The sequence below is a fragment of the Mastigoproctus giganteus genome, chromosome 12 (genome assembly GCF_048544385.1).
Source record: "Mastigoproctus giganteus isolate SK-2022 chromosome 12, ASM4854438v1, whole genome shotgun sequence".
Taxonomy (NCBI): domain Eukaryota; kingdom Metazoa; phylum Arthropoda; class Arachnida; order Uropygi; family Thelyphonidae; genus Mastigoproctus; species Mastigoproctus giganteus.
The window spans coordinates 47968835-47984053 of record NC_143586.1 but is presented as its reverse complement, the minus strand read 5'-3'; the positions used below and the strand labels follow the sequence as shown (position 1 = coordinate 47984053).

Sequence of the window (15219 nt, the reverse complement as noted above, 5' to 3'; positions counted from 1 at the left end):
AGTTCGTGTTTATGGATGATAACGCCAAACCCCATCGCACTGCAGCTGTGATATGCTTTTTGAAAGTGAGGACACTGTTCGTATGGATTGGCCTGCCCGTTCCACAGATCTAAATCTCATCGAACACATATGGGACGCTCTGGGGAGACGCCTAGTGGCATGTCTACACCCACCAGAAAATATTCACCAGCCGAAGATGGCGCTATTAGAGGAATGGACGATGTTACTGCAAGAACTTATCAACAACATTGTTCTAAGTATGGACAGGCGGTGCAAAGCCTGCATCGACATTAGGGGTGTTATTGTTATTTGGTTTTAAGGAACATTAGCAACTAAGGCCATATTGCTCTGGGATATGCGGTGGTCATTCCCTGACCTTTCCGCATCCTCCGTATTTGGTGGTGACGGGCTCGAACCCCGGTCTAATCAAGAAGCGTGTGTTACACACTGCTGCTCCTTCCCACCTGGCTACGGAGGCGCCTACATTAGGGGTGGCCATATCTCCTACTGAGGAGCACCTCTCCCTTTTGTTCCATCTTTGGAATCTGTATCATGGCAGCCAGTGCTATGTTGCCATTTCTGAAAAAGTCCTTCTGTACCGTTTTGTTTCCTTCATCATTTCTGTACCTCACGAGGTTTCTTTGGTATGCTTTTCCCATATCCAGGCCACTCCTATGAGAAGCTACAGGTAAAAACCTGACTGGCTGGCACACCAGTGTACCAACTGTACTACTTACGACAGTCCCAAAGGGGAAGAGGAAACCCCGCTACTGAAGTGAGTAGCAGTGACGTCAGTGTAAAACCGACGTGTTTCCGGACTTTTTGTAGGGTAGTGTGTAATTCAGTGTTAAAAAAAAAAACAAAAAAAAAACGTTAATACCTTCATCAAGGGAAAAACACTTTCAAAAATAAAATTAATGAGAACGCTAAAGAATTACAAGAACATCAGTTAACAAACTGGTAATAAATGTGGTATAACCGAAATACAGTAAATTCTAAAATCCGGCACACTCGGGGATTGGGAGATGTCGGATATCAAAATTTTGCGGATTTCAAAGAGATATACTTAGTGGTTGAGCGGTTTAGAAGAGCACATTTCAATAACAACCACAAACAGAACTTATTTACATCTATAAACATTTATAATGAATATCTTTTGCTTTCATCTTTTTTGCGGCCAGAAGGATTTAAACTGCATAGATAATACAATAGTATTTATTCTCACAGCCGAATGAACTTTCCTTTGTAACGAGCTGGCTGATATTGCACTACTATCAGCAGATAGCTTTAGCTATATTACAAACTTTGAAAACAAATTTCGTATACCGAATGGCAGAGAACAACTTCTTTACAAGTGTTTTTGTTATGAGTGTTGTTGCTAAGGCCCACCTGCTATTATCTGATGAAGGAACATTTAGTCCTGAAACAGGCTGTTATGGCAGTCTAATCTTTAAAGCAACTGACCAGTTAGCCTTTTGGCAATGCCATCAGTTTGAAAGTAGTGCAATACCAGTGAAACTCGTTGCAAAAACAAGTTTTTTTCGCTGAGATCTAAGACAGTTGAATTATTTGCGCAGCTTAAATGATGGTGGCCGGAAAAAAAATGGGGGGAGAGGGTAAAGGACAAGATTGTTATGCAAGCATCTTGTAAAAAAAAAACAACTGTCATCATTTTTTGTACAGTTCTTAAAGTCAAATGTTACCGCTGATACGAGTACCAGATTGATTCCTTAATATTTCCGAATTAAAATGTTGACTTTTAAAAAATAATGTGCTAGATTTTAGAGAATTCCGATTTGTAAAATGCCGGATTTTGCAGAGTTCAATATATAAATTAAAATAAGAAATAAAAAAAACTTAGGAATTACTACAATACTTTTCATCCTTTACAATACGTACCGACAATGAAGAAACAGGACGTTGACAAACCTTTCCGTGCCCCTTCTCAAATGAACTCAAGTTTTAATGAAGCGCGAAACTTCCGGAAAATTATTTACTTTTTTCTATTGTAAAATATTTCAAATAACCGTGAAAAACTTTCTTTAAAAAGAAGAAACATATGGTTTATAAAATGGTATGCTACCTTCGAATCACTTTCGCAGCCAACGCCGAAGCTATTGTAACTCATCAGAAATTAAAACAAGCAACTATGATAATGCAATACAGGAAGTAGCTTATTACGCCATCTGATAGTCACGAGGCTCTTAGCATACTAGTTTGAAGTTGCGTTGCCATTAAAAATGCATTCTGTACTTTAATATACAGTATCACCTACGGATGCTGCCGGCGGCACCACACCAGACTTTAGCCTTTAAAACTCGAAATAAAAAAAAGAAAGAAAGAAAGAAAAGATGAATAGCATTGCCTGCGCTGGGTTCAATTATCTGAACTTACTACTTGAGATCAAAACTGAGATCCTTTTACCCATCTTAAATGAAAAATTATAACTTCCTGGCCAGTCTATGATTAGCAGTGGAGATACTAAAGCTGAGCTCTGAATTCAATCCATTTCCCTGCGCACAAAATTCGCACAGATAATCATACGAAATTCTCTGAATGTGTATATTCATTTTAAGTTTCTTTCTCCCAGTTCCCATTTTCCCCATTCTAAAAATGAATGATCCTATATCGAAATAACGAAAATAAAGATGTATAGAAAAAGAAACTACAAGAGAAGAGCTGCAAGTCTCCAACTAGTCTGGAACAATATTAACCATGGTCCTATCCTACGTAAACAACTTCGAAAATATTTATTGTCAGGACACCTAAAGATTCCAAAGTTTGTTTCAGCGTAAGTGTCCCGTTGTCTCTCCTCTGCGACCTTGACTTCTAGTTCCCACTTACAATGAGATGACCTTTACTTAAAAAGTACACTTGTTCAACGTATTGCACTAAATGAAACGATTCTTAGACAGGTACACTTCATTTTTGTGATAACGTTGTTATATTTATGGAGCAAGTACCTGAACTTAAAGGTTAAAGAGAGGTCATCTGTTGCTGGAGGTTCCATATAATGATAAAGGGCCAAGTAGTGAAGATATCTGGAATTCTTATGTGGAAAATGGACGATAAAATGCATGGTGCCAAAGAATTTTCGCTAAGATGACATATCAATCTGAAGTTACAAAGTTCACAATAATAGTATGGAATATTAATTCCTGAACACTCAACGTTAATTGAGTTAGCAATAATTTGCTGTTACCCCTGGGGGCATGCAGCGATGGGATATTGTATACCTACTTCTGGTTACAATAAAGGATTACTTAAATATTTGAGTTTACTACAATATTTCTAAGTTAAGACACAACAAATTTGTTCAAGATCTAATCGCCACTGCCAAAAGCTAGTTGCCAGTTGGAGAGGAGACTAATAATAAAAAAAAAAAAAAATCTTGAAGAACTCGGGTCACATGATGAAGTGAAAACACCGGTATGTATCGTATATTCTGGTATATAAGTCGACTTTTATTTTTTCTTTGAACATTCTAATCAAACTTTTTTGGCAGATCCCTTTTGATTCCTAGCTGTCCCGGCGGTCCCCTAAATTAAAGAAATTTAAAAAATTTACCACTCAAAATTACTGTGACTAGTGAGCATGTATTTTTTCGTGGTTTCCATTGGGATTTGCGAACCACAGTTTGAGTGTCTCTAGTGTAAGTCACCAAGGGGAATATATGATTTTTGCGGTCATCTTTCACATTACACTGTGTGGTATATTAACAATAAAATTTGCATTGAGAACCACCAGTGTACTTATTTCTGCGGTCTCCTTTTAAACAGTTACATTTTATTACTTCAAACAAACTGTAAAAAAAGCGGTAAGTGTGTACCCTTATATAGAAGGTCATGAACCAAAATGTACAGGCAGGGATGACAACATGGCATCGCTCTTATTGGAGCAGAGAGGCTTTGACAATAGTTAAAATTCTAATCAAACTTTTTTGGCAGATCCCTTTTGATTTACGAGATCCGATTCAAGACTGCCGCAGTCCTCCGCAACACTCGAAAAACGTACTCAAACCTCAACCACCGCCAGCGTGCCGCCCTGTCATCTATAAGAAAAGACAACTCCATCGTTGTACTTCCTGCGGATAAAGGGCGCCGGACTGTTGTGCTGGACAGATCAGCCTACCGAGAGAAAGCCTTGGCCCTATTACTCGATCCTAACGTATATGAACCTCTACCTGATCCTCCCGTTAAAGTCTTGAAACGTCTGGAAGCAAATGTTAATAAACTTGTCCACGCATGGCTTAAAGATAAGAAGATCCCGACCGCGACTCACCATCTTCTACGTGCTACTGGCTGCCAACTACCGCAATTCTACGGATTACCAAAGATCCATAAACCGGGTATTCCTCTCAGACCTATAGTGTCTTGCTGCAGTGCCCCAACGTATGAACTGTCCAAACACATCGCGAGCCTCCTCTCGCCTCTTATAGGTAATACATCTCACACCGTTAAAAACAGCAGTGAATTTATTAACATCATTAAGGACATTTCAATCCCCGACAACTCTGTCATGGCATCATTTGACGTGGTTTCTTTATTCACCTCGATTCCCGTCCAACAGGCCGTGCACTGCGCCAGAAGGCTCCTTGAGAGCGACTTAAGCCTCCAATCCAGGACGTCACTATCCACTGATGACATCTGTACCGCCCTCAACCTATGCCTCTCTAGCAGCATCTTCACCTTTGAAGACTCACTCTACAAACAAGTACATGGCACTGCTATGGGTGCCCCTGTCAGTTCCGTAGTAGCTAACATCGCCATGGAAGATCTGGAGGAGCAGATACACCAGAACCCACCTACACCTATTACAACGTGGTGTAGATACGTCGACGATATTTTTACCATAATACCACGTGGTTCTGAAACGGTACTACTAGAACACCTCAACTCTTTATCCAATTTCATCAAGTTCACCGTAGAATCAGAGGTGGACGGTTCGCTCCCGTTTCTGGACGTGCTAGTGCATCGCGTAGGCCCAAGTCTAGAGACCTCAGTATACCGCAAACCCATGTGGTGCGGTCAATTCACCAACTACGGGTCCGGCCACGCTCCAAGCCATCTCAATAGCACTGCCCGCACCCTATTCTCCAGGGCCTGGAGCCATTCCAGCACCGACACAATTAGACGTAACGAGATCTTCCGTGTGAAGGCGGACCTAACCAGATGCGGTTATCCATCCCATGTACTTAACAGATGCTTGTTACAGGCAGAAGAACTTACTTCCAACCCAAGACCTCCGAAGCAAGTCGGCATATCGTCCGCCTACATTCCGTACTATCCAGGAGTGTCAGGACGTAACTCGAAGATCCTGAGAAGTTACAACATCAAATGTGTGCAATTACCCGGTAAGAGCCTACGTTCACTTGTCTCCAGTGTGAAGACCCCTGTCACACCTGTCTTACGCAGCAATGTAGTGTACCGTATCACCTGTAGGGCCTGTAACAGTTGCTACGTAGGTGAGACATCGAGACGTCTCCAGGATCGCCTTACGGAACACGACAGAGCAATCCGGCTTGCCGAAACTGACCAGTCCGTGCTCGCAGAACATTTTTGGGCTACCAACCACGATGTTGACCCCAAGCGCGACTTTGAGATAGTGGACCACGCGCGACACTTTCGCCACCGCCTATGGCTAGAGTCACTAAACATAATAAACAACCCTAAGGCATTAAATCGCCAGAAAGGCATGCGTCTGCATCCCATCCTAGAGACAACCATTTTATTGATGGATGATCACTGGCGTAAGGCAGCACACGTCCGTGCTACAACAATGACGCATGAGTAACGTGCCACACTTTGCTTGTAATGTATTCAAATTTGTCAGTTGATAAAGTGACACGTGTTCCGAAAGCTACTGAATTTGTACTTATATTTTATTTTATTTGTACTTTAATAAATTAACTGGGCATAACTGTGTATATATATCTGTATTTGACAATAGTTGTTTCTCATCAGACAAAATACATGCATATTTGAGTAAAAATATACATGTATTGAACTGTAAAAATATACTGTTATTAATTCATGTCTTTAATTCGAACTTAAGATTTTATACTCAACATATAAGCCGATCTTAAAATTTTAGACAATTTTTTAGCACTTCACACGTCGACTTATGAGCCGGGATGTACAGTACCTTGCTTATTAGGGTTAAATTCGTATAATGCCAACTTCCCATAACAGCCGATATCAATTAAATAAAAAAATAATAAATTTCTGTTTATACTCCGGGACGACCACACGGTTAGAGGAGTTCACAAGATATACAGAGTACAAGAAACATCACCATATTCAGCAGTCATGGGCTTGAACCCGGGTCACTCAAGGCACGTGTACTTATACACCCGCGCCTGACCACTTGGCTACAGTGACTTACCTCACACCATGACATCGGGCGGTCCGTTTATAATTAAACTCTATGAAAATTAAAAGCTTTTTAAATATATTTAGGTGACTTAACCTTTTTTTTTTTTTTTTAACCTATATGTTAAATTATTTATAAATGATATATTAACTATTACCAATGTATTGAAGCAACACAAACAGGAAATGCACAACAGGTGTTAAATTCCTGTTACAAGTTAAGTTAAATTCCTGTTACATCTTGAAATACACCATTACGCTGTTTTAGTTTTACACATGTTGCGATTACTATATTTCATTGATACGCGCGTTAGCATACATGCATAATACGCCTACTGTCTTCATGTTCGTCCACATGTAATAACTCGACTCCAAATGGATGGATTTTCATAAAATTTTATACTTGGCTCTAGTGGAAAAATAATTTGTCGAGCCATCCCAAATCTCATTAAAATCGACAAACAGAAATCCAGCAACTATTATTTCTTTTTTTTTTTTTTTTTTTTTCTCTCATACATATCACATAAGCTATCCATATACCGTACTAACTCTTGTAAACCCTCTAGAATTAGGCTGTTCGGGAACACTCCGCCGAGTCACTCTCCAGTAAAAAATACCCAACTTACAAACAACCATCAATGCACACAAAGTTCCATAAGATAGACAGTACGAACGAACCCTTCGAATATAGTTTTTCCCCCCTCTGGTCAATTAAAAAAGGATAAAGTTTTGTGCGTCGATGAAGAATAGGAAACTAATTACAAGATGCTCTCGAGGCAACTAATTTTCGAGCTATCATAACGAAAGCCGGATGAGATCGAGCGGGCTATTATCTTCGTCACCATACTTCAACCAATAAGATTAAATTCCGTAAAATAATGTGAATAGTCTCCACCCTGGCAACATGCCATGAATATTCCATTTACCCAGTAGTCGTATTAAAACCAACGCTGCGCTTTTAAAGGTTAATCTGCCGTTTTCTTGAAAGATGAGACAGTGCTACAGCAACCCACTTTGGAGAGACTTCGTACTACATCAGATAGTAGGCGATCTCTTTTAAGTTAATACCACATTAACATTTTGGCGATTCTCTTTGCAAATAGTCCAATATCAAGGCAATTTGCTCTACTGTTAGCGATTGGGCAGTTTAAATCCTGCTGGCCACAAAAACAGATGAAAGGACAAAAGTCCTGAATGCAAGTTCTTGCGTTAATACTGCGACCTACGCTGAGAGCTCTAAAAGTTGTTTGGTGTTCAGGGAATTTCAGCCTAATGCTACGAAAACAGAAATTATTTCTAGTTGTCCATCGCTAATTATGAGTACTTATCTGGCTCATGAATAGCAAGAGGAGCCCATGATTCCTGTAATTAACAACTCACTGGTTAAAGCAGAGGTTCCCAAACTTTCTCGGTTTAAGGCGCCCTTAGTGTCCCAGTAATTTTTTCACGGCACCCCTAGGCCAAAAGAAATACCTCACACAGTGGTTTTCGACCTTTTAATATATACCTATATAATAATTTTATTCTTTATATAGAGGTACTAAATAAAGATCAATTATAGGTCACCACAAAATTAAAAAGATACAGTACAGTGGATACTGTACATCTTTTTATAATGAAAAAAATGTATAAATTTCAAAAAAATTAAAATTCAAATTAATAAATAAAATAATAACTTTAAGTAACTTAAACCGAAATTACACGGCACCTCAAGAATGTTGATGCGGCATCGTAGTGTGCCGCGGCACCTCGGTTGAAACCACTGGGTTAAAGGAACTAACGCAATGAACTTTCATTCTTTATTTCACATAATGATAACGGAAGCGGGGGGCTTGATCTGATCGTGCGGAGAGAAGTCTAGCGGCTAAATTACGTAGGTGTGATATACAGACTACAGCTATCATAAAAAAAAAAAAAAAAAAAGAATCGACCTCACAGCTGCTGGACAAACCATCAACCATGGTGACCGCATTTGTCGAGCCCTGATTTTTCTATAATCTATCATCCATTTCTATAATCTACTGAGGAACCGTCGAAAACAAATAACACCAGAGGCAAGGCCGCGTTAATGCTACGGCCAAACCGGCCATGGCCGGGGGCCCCACGTGAAGAGGGATTTCATTTTCAGGAGTAAATATTTTCTCAAGTAGTGATAAAATTTTCTAATAATAATGAACCCAAGAAAACGTGTAATATAAAAGCATTCTTAAATTTAACTGTTAAGTGTTTAAATTTTATTCTTATATCTTTTTTACTGTACAATAAATAAGTTAAAAGTTTCTATTAAAACTGTTTTTATTATTACTTTATTTTACAAGTCAAAAAACAAAACATTTTTGACCTCAGTTTACATTTTAATCAAGGAATTATTATTCACAATATAAAAATAAAAAGCTATGTAGTATTTGTATTTACATGTATGTGTGCAATATATATTAAAGGGGCCTCAAATTTAAATATGGCCCAGGGTCTATTCCATCCTTAATCCGGCCCAGACCAGAGGACTTAGAAAATTAAACACAATCAAGAGCGAATGCATGAGAAAAAAGGCAAACGCGGGATGTTGCATGATGCAGTCAATATTACAGTGATGGCCAAATTCCGTTCTTAGAAACAAGAAACATTTCCTATTATACAGAATTACTTCTGAAAACATCTTAGTAACTATTAGTAATGCTAATCACAAAATGTAGCAAATCGTTCTGAAACAAAATTTAGCGGATAAGCGATCAAATAGTTCTTTTAAAAAGTAGTCTTTCCGACTACTTCCTAACTCATACGTTCATTTGTACCAAATTTCAACCAAGAATATTGAAGTGTTGCGATCAATATTGATTGCTGAAAATTTATTCTTGGGCAACAATTCTGATGGTTCGATAATGCTGCTTCGATAATGTGTTACAAACAAACAACACTTTCCAAAAAAGAAAACTGTGTGTGTGTTTACAGCCGTACGAGGGATGGGGAAAAAGCAATTTCATCATATTTGATTCCTACATTCGATACCATCTTTATGGAACCTCCCTTTTAGGCAATTTTCATGTAAATAATTTAGTTTGACAGTAGTGGTTGTTACTGTTTGAGGATTTTTGGCCAACGTATACACTGTTCACTGGCGCTAGTCCTTAATAGTTTGTCGTGTATTATGTCTGCGCAAGTGAATCTTCACTGGCCAATCAATTTGGGAAGTTTGAAAACTCAGAATAACTCACGAGGAAAATTCCCTATCCCTTCCACGAAGATCGGTTAGCTACATCTCCGACTAAAGAGGCCCTTAAGAATTCTTCCAGTTTAAGATGGGATTTCAACTCGGAACTCTCCAGACTAGTGTAAACTGGCAAAAACATTATACTGTAACAGAAGACGCAGCAGTGGTGCAAACCTACATGAAACAGGAAGTAATTTTGGTACAGTACTTTATATATGTCCTCATAAATCAGGACATATATAAAGTATGTGCCGTTGCAGAAAAACCCTACACTAGCAATAGCTGACGTAATTTAATTTATTTTATTTTAAATAATTTTTGCTTTTTAACGCTTAACCCAGAATTTTTTCCAAATTTCGGTTGGTACATCTCTGGTTTATCAAATTTTAAATTATTTTTATACTTTTTTGTGTTAGTACGAACCAGAGCTGTAATGCTCAATGCGTTCTACGTTGATATCAATATTTGCAAAAACGATATCAACGTAGAACGCATTGAGCATTACAGCTCTGGTTCATACTATCAAATTCATTTTTTTTAAAACTTTTATTGACTATTTCATTTCATTCACTTCCTTTCTCTCCAGGTATAGAAGTGTTCTACGTATCATATTGAGGTAAACTTCTCTTATTCTTTTACAAATACTTTTTTGTGTGTAAGCATTCTTAACAAACCAGTGTAAACCTTAACAAATACGATATACGGTTGACCTATATAATATGTATGAAAAAGAAGAAATAATAAACAAACAAATACATATATAATAATAATACATCAGAAGCTAGCAAGGAAATACCAGTTGATCGAAGAAAGTGTACCGTACTACAAGTACGAACCCCAGGTCCAACCTACAAGCTATACTGGGACAGCGCCATAATAACGGATAAGACAATCCCACACAACAGACCGGACATAACCCTTGTGGTCAAGAAGGAAAAGGCTACCTATCTGATTGACACAGCGGTACCCAACACTGGCAACCTGCAGAAAACCCATGGGTAAAAAATCAGGAAGTCCACGAATCTAAGACAGGAGATCAAAGAGATGTGGCATATGCAACAAGTAACGATCATCCCGATAATCGTGTCAACCACTGGTATGGTGCTAAAGACCCTACATAACAGCCTAGCGGCAATAGGTCTTCCAGCGAACAACTACAAGGAACTCCAGAAAGTCGCAATCCTGAGCACCTGTAGGATAGTCAAGAGAGTTCCTCGACCAACAATAACAGCAGACTTAACAATCACCCTGTGTACTTGGTAGCAATACCCGACACGAGGTGGAATCCCCAATCAGGGAGAAATAACATAAGAGCATAATAATAATAACTGACGGATGTCTATTTTTCTCAATTTTTCGGAGTGCTCAAAAATATTTCTAAAAGAGCCAAATATTAAATTTAATTTCACGTGTATAGCAGGCACAGCCTATAAAATAAATTATCAGCCCCCGTTAAGGACATATTATTCAATTTACCTAAATTCACAGCACTAAGGTTGGTTCTTTAATGATTACCAAAAGTAACCAGACACTCTGCGTCGGCCCGGGATAAAAACTGTGACCCTAGGCGAAGTCTGCAATCAGTAACCCTGCCATTGCTATTTTTTTTATTATCTTTCTCCCACTACTTAGTGCTCTTTGGATAATGGCATCCCGGGCAACCGCCCAGTCAGACAATACCTGGAGGACTGTGGCTGTACGGACACCACGTGGGATTTGGGAAAAATGAAATACAGTGGATGAGTCGAGGCGTTGAGCTTAGTGACTTCCAAAGAGAAGCCATCATGTCATATTAGTAGTCAATCTGTTCGTGCCGTTGCAGAAAAACCCTACACTAGCAATAGCTGACGTAATTTCCAAACGGAAACGTAATGGTGCTTCCACAGCTGTGAAAGGTTCAAGTAGATGGCAAAAATAAACAGAGAAAGACAGAAAATCGCTCAGAAGAGTTGTACGCAAATCACAATAGTCTTCATCAAATATTGTCAACCATCAAATCTCATCAACCAGGAGTTCAGGGGACCATAGGAACTGATATTAATACAAGGACCAAACATCACAGCTAGTAATGCAAAGCGTCGACTTGCCCAGTGAAAAACCAGTTCGTGAAATGCTGGAAAGCTGGGTTATGGGGTGATAACAAAATACGGTACAGTTTTTCGATCTGATGGCCGTGTACGAGTGAAACAGATTCCCCGAGAACGTTATTTGCCACAGTTGTTCCCACTGTTAGGTTTCTTGGAGGTGCTGTGGTCGTATGAGACTGTTATCGTGGGTTAGACTGGGACTATTGGTCGTTGTTCCTAGAACAAGCGATGCCATCTGCGCAGTGACATTCTGGATAATTACACTCTTCCTACACTGCTGGCAGTTTGGGGAGGGACTTTGTTTCAGCATGACAATGCGTCATGCCATACTGCCTGCGATGACTGGTTGAAAGTTATGAGTGTGCAAAAGCTTCACTGCCTACCCAGAGCTCCGACCTTAACCCCATTGAATGCCTTTCGGAAGAACAGCAACGTTGGCTTTTTGTCAGGTCAACAGTCCCGCAATCAACAGCTAAACAGATCGGTTAGTTGGCTGGTTTGTTGTTAGTAGGATTTTAGGCGCATCAGCAACATAGGCCATACTGTGCAATATATACAATACGTCTGAGAAGTGCTTGTGTTCTGTGGTCGATCTGCTGTTTTGCTGGAAAAACCCGTGTTTTAGGAAGAAAACAAAAACATGCTACCCTTGGCTGAAACTAACTAACTCAGCCACGAAAAAAAACTCAGAAAAATTCTTTGAATCAATTACGGAATTCGAGAGGACGGTGATTACACCAGCTGTTCTACCCACGTGGGCCTAAACTGACCGCTGTGTTGAATGAAGAATGGGCCAAAACACCCTTCCTGTTATCAAAAATTAGTTCGGGGTCTATCGATGGGAACACAGGTTGTTATCAAGGAAAAAGTTTGCCAACACGTTATTAAATATTTTATCAATAAAGGGTTCTTTGAAACATGCATGTGCTCTACTTCTGACAATATTCATGGATATCTATGCACTCTATTCAGTTTTGCTGTTTTAGATGTTTGTATGTAAATATAAAGTCTCCAATTAGATTGTTAGATTCCTCTGGATGTCTGTAATGGGAATCGTATCCTTGTAAAAAATTTATGAATAAAGAATTTCATTATTATATAACTAAAAATAAGCAATATAAATAAATTTATCTACTTTTCATTTAGTATACAGGGTTCGAGAAACATCAATAGTTAACTTATTACTAATTAATAGACACAGACTTGTTGCGAAGTGCAATGAATAACTCTCCGTTTTCCTCCTCATCCTCAGAGATGCTCACAACCAGTCGAGAACAACTACTTCGGTAAATTAAAACAAGTACTGTCTATCCCATATCAGGGCACACTTTTCTCTCGACAAATAGATATGCCTTCTTTTCCCCGCTACCACGAATTGAATTACTAAGTGTTGCAAAATGAATGATTGTTAAAATGAATTGAAACTTAGGAACATTATCATAAAATGTGAAAGAACATCTCCTCTCTTCGCGGCATAATTACAATAAACTGCAGAAACGAATGGGAAAAGCATTACTTTGATGTTTCAAATTACAGGCGTTAAAGCTACCCAATTGTCAGAATCAAAAAGCTTTCTGTGTTTGCTTAATTATCTTTGTAAAGAAAGAGCACTAAAATCAGTGGCGTTAATAATAACTGCACAATTTTAAATCCATATCTTCAATACAAACAAAGCTATTTGAAAAGCTTTTTAATCTATCGTTTATAGAAAAGGAATGAGCCCATTCTTTCATTTTTATTACTTTAATTCAATTAAGTATCGGAAAGAACATTAGGCATACACTAAGAAAGGCAAAATTTAATGGCAACGAAAGTGTTACGCAATTTAAAACACATTCGCAAATGTATCAATGAAAGCTCTTATTCTTATTATTGTGCACATAGAAAACTCCGCGGAAGAATACATAAGCACTATTTATTTGTAATACAATTTACACAATTATTTTTTGCCATTTATTGAACAATGCATTAGTTATATATTTAAACTTATATATATAAACAACATATATATTGTTTAATAAATGAATTAGCGGAGCGTTATAACTAAACATCAAAATAATATCGGTTATTTAATTTTATTAATAATATGCTCACATCTGGTGAGTATGGGCTTGGCAAACCCAGGGTCCTGAGCTGGATATCATCATTGTTCTCTTTCTTGATGATGTCTTTCTACTTCTAACTCTCTCTCTCAGGGTAACTTGGGATTTTTTTTTTTTTTTTTTTTTTTTGGCTGGTGCAGCATAAGCCTCAGGCTTCCTTGCACCATATGACTAATAATAATAATAATAATATACACTATGTACTGTATATACATAACGTATGATGTTATTGTTGTTATTTTGGTTTTTAGGAGCATTAGCAACTAAGGCCATATTGCTCCGGTCATATGCGGTGGTCATTCCCTGACCTTTCCGCATCCTCCGCATTTGGTGGTCACGGGCTCGAACCCCAGTCTAATCAAGAAGCGTGTGCCACGCACTGCTGCTCCTACCCACCTGGCTACGGAAGTGCCACAACGTATGATGTACATATACACGCCATATTATTAATTGTTGTTAGTGGCTATGTGTTGTGTTGTGATAATAAAAAAGTTAATTACCAAATATCTTATATTAGTTATTAAACGATGCCGTCGCGATACTGAATTACTAGAGCATATGGTAATCTTGTTGAAACTTAGCGATTAGGAATTTATCCGCCGGTGACATCATAAAAATTCTTATAAAAAAATAAGTATATTTAATCTAAACTTTCAAAGTTTAGATTAAATATGCTTACTTTATATTATTTATTTATTTTTTCATAAAAACAAAAGCGCGAAAGCAAATATAAACACCCAAGGAAGTTTTTTTTTTCGAAGCCTTACATTTTCTCTCATTTATTCTTCAAAATTTTGTTATACTCACTAGATGGCGTTGGGAGCTCCATGCATACGCAACATTTATCTTTGGTGTTTCTTGTAATAAGACAGCGATCGAACGATTTCGAAAGAAAGATTTACAAGGCCGTCGGGAACACAGGTGTACATCAAGTGTTATTTCTTTTTTTCATGTTTCTTCAAAGATCTGAGAATGGAAGCTGGACCACAATATGTGATGCTGCAGATAGACTAAATGGATGGTAAAAATACTACACAAAACTTCAATAAATAGGCCTCATGTAAAATTTCGCAGGAGAGTTACAAACATTGCCTCCATAAAGTGCCAAAGCATTCGAATTGCTTTGGATAAATAAACTATCATTCAGTAACGGTACCATTCACAAATAGTTTATTTTATTTTCCGTCGTTCAGTATTTACTGGAACTTATTAATATAACAATATACTGTATATTCTTGCACAAAATTATGTGATGGTACAATTTATTATTACTATCATTATAGCTATAAAATATTTCATTATTATTATGAAGAACTTTTATTTTCATTACTACTGCAGTATTAAAGGCCATATCTCCCAAGACCTCCTCAAGTAACTACAGCATTTTAAAGATATTTGAACAGAAACGATTATTACTACTAATTTATATAATCTCGTCAACGATTCCTTTA

At 38.0% G+C, this 15219-nt stretch overlaps 1 protein-coding gene across 3 annotated transcripts in view; it reads right to left on the bottom strand.

The window, feature by feature from the left end:
• The window catches only part of LOC150077021 (protein numb-like), a 352380-nt gene that overhangs the window by 278311 nt on the left and 58850 nt on the right, over nucleotides 1-15219 (bottom strand). Inside the window, exon 1 of one of the 3 annotated variants that reach the window (XM_090386522.1) lies at nucleotides 1900-1918. The exons of the other annotated variants lie outside the window; for them this stretch is intronic. The gene's annotated coding sequence lies outside the window, so the exon portion shown is untranslated. Of the gene's footprint in view, nucleotides 1-1899; nucleotides 1919-15219 lie in introns of those variants that run through there. 3 annotated transcript variants of the gene reach the window in all.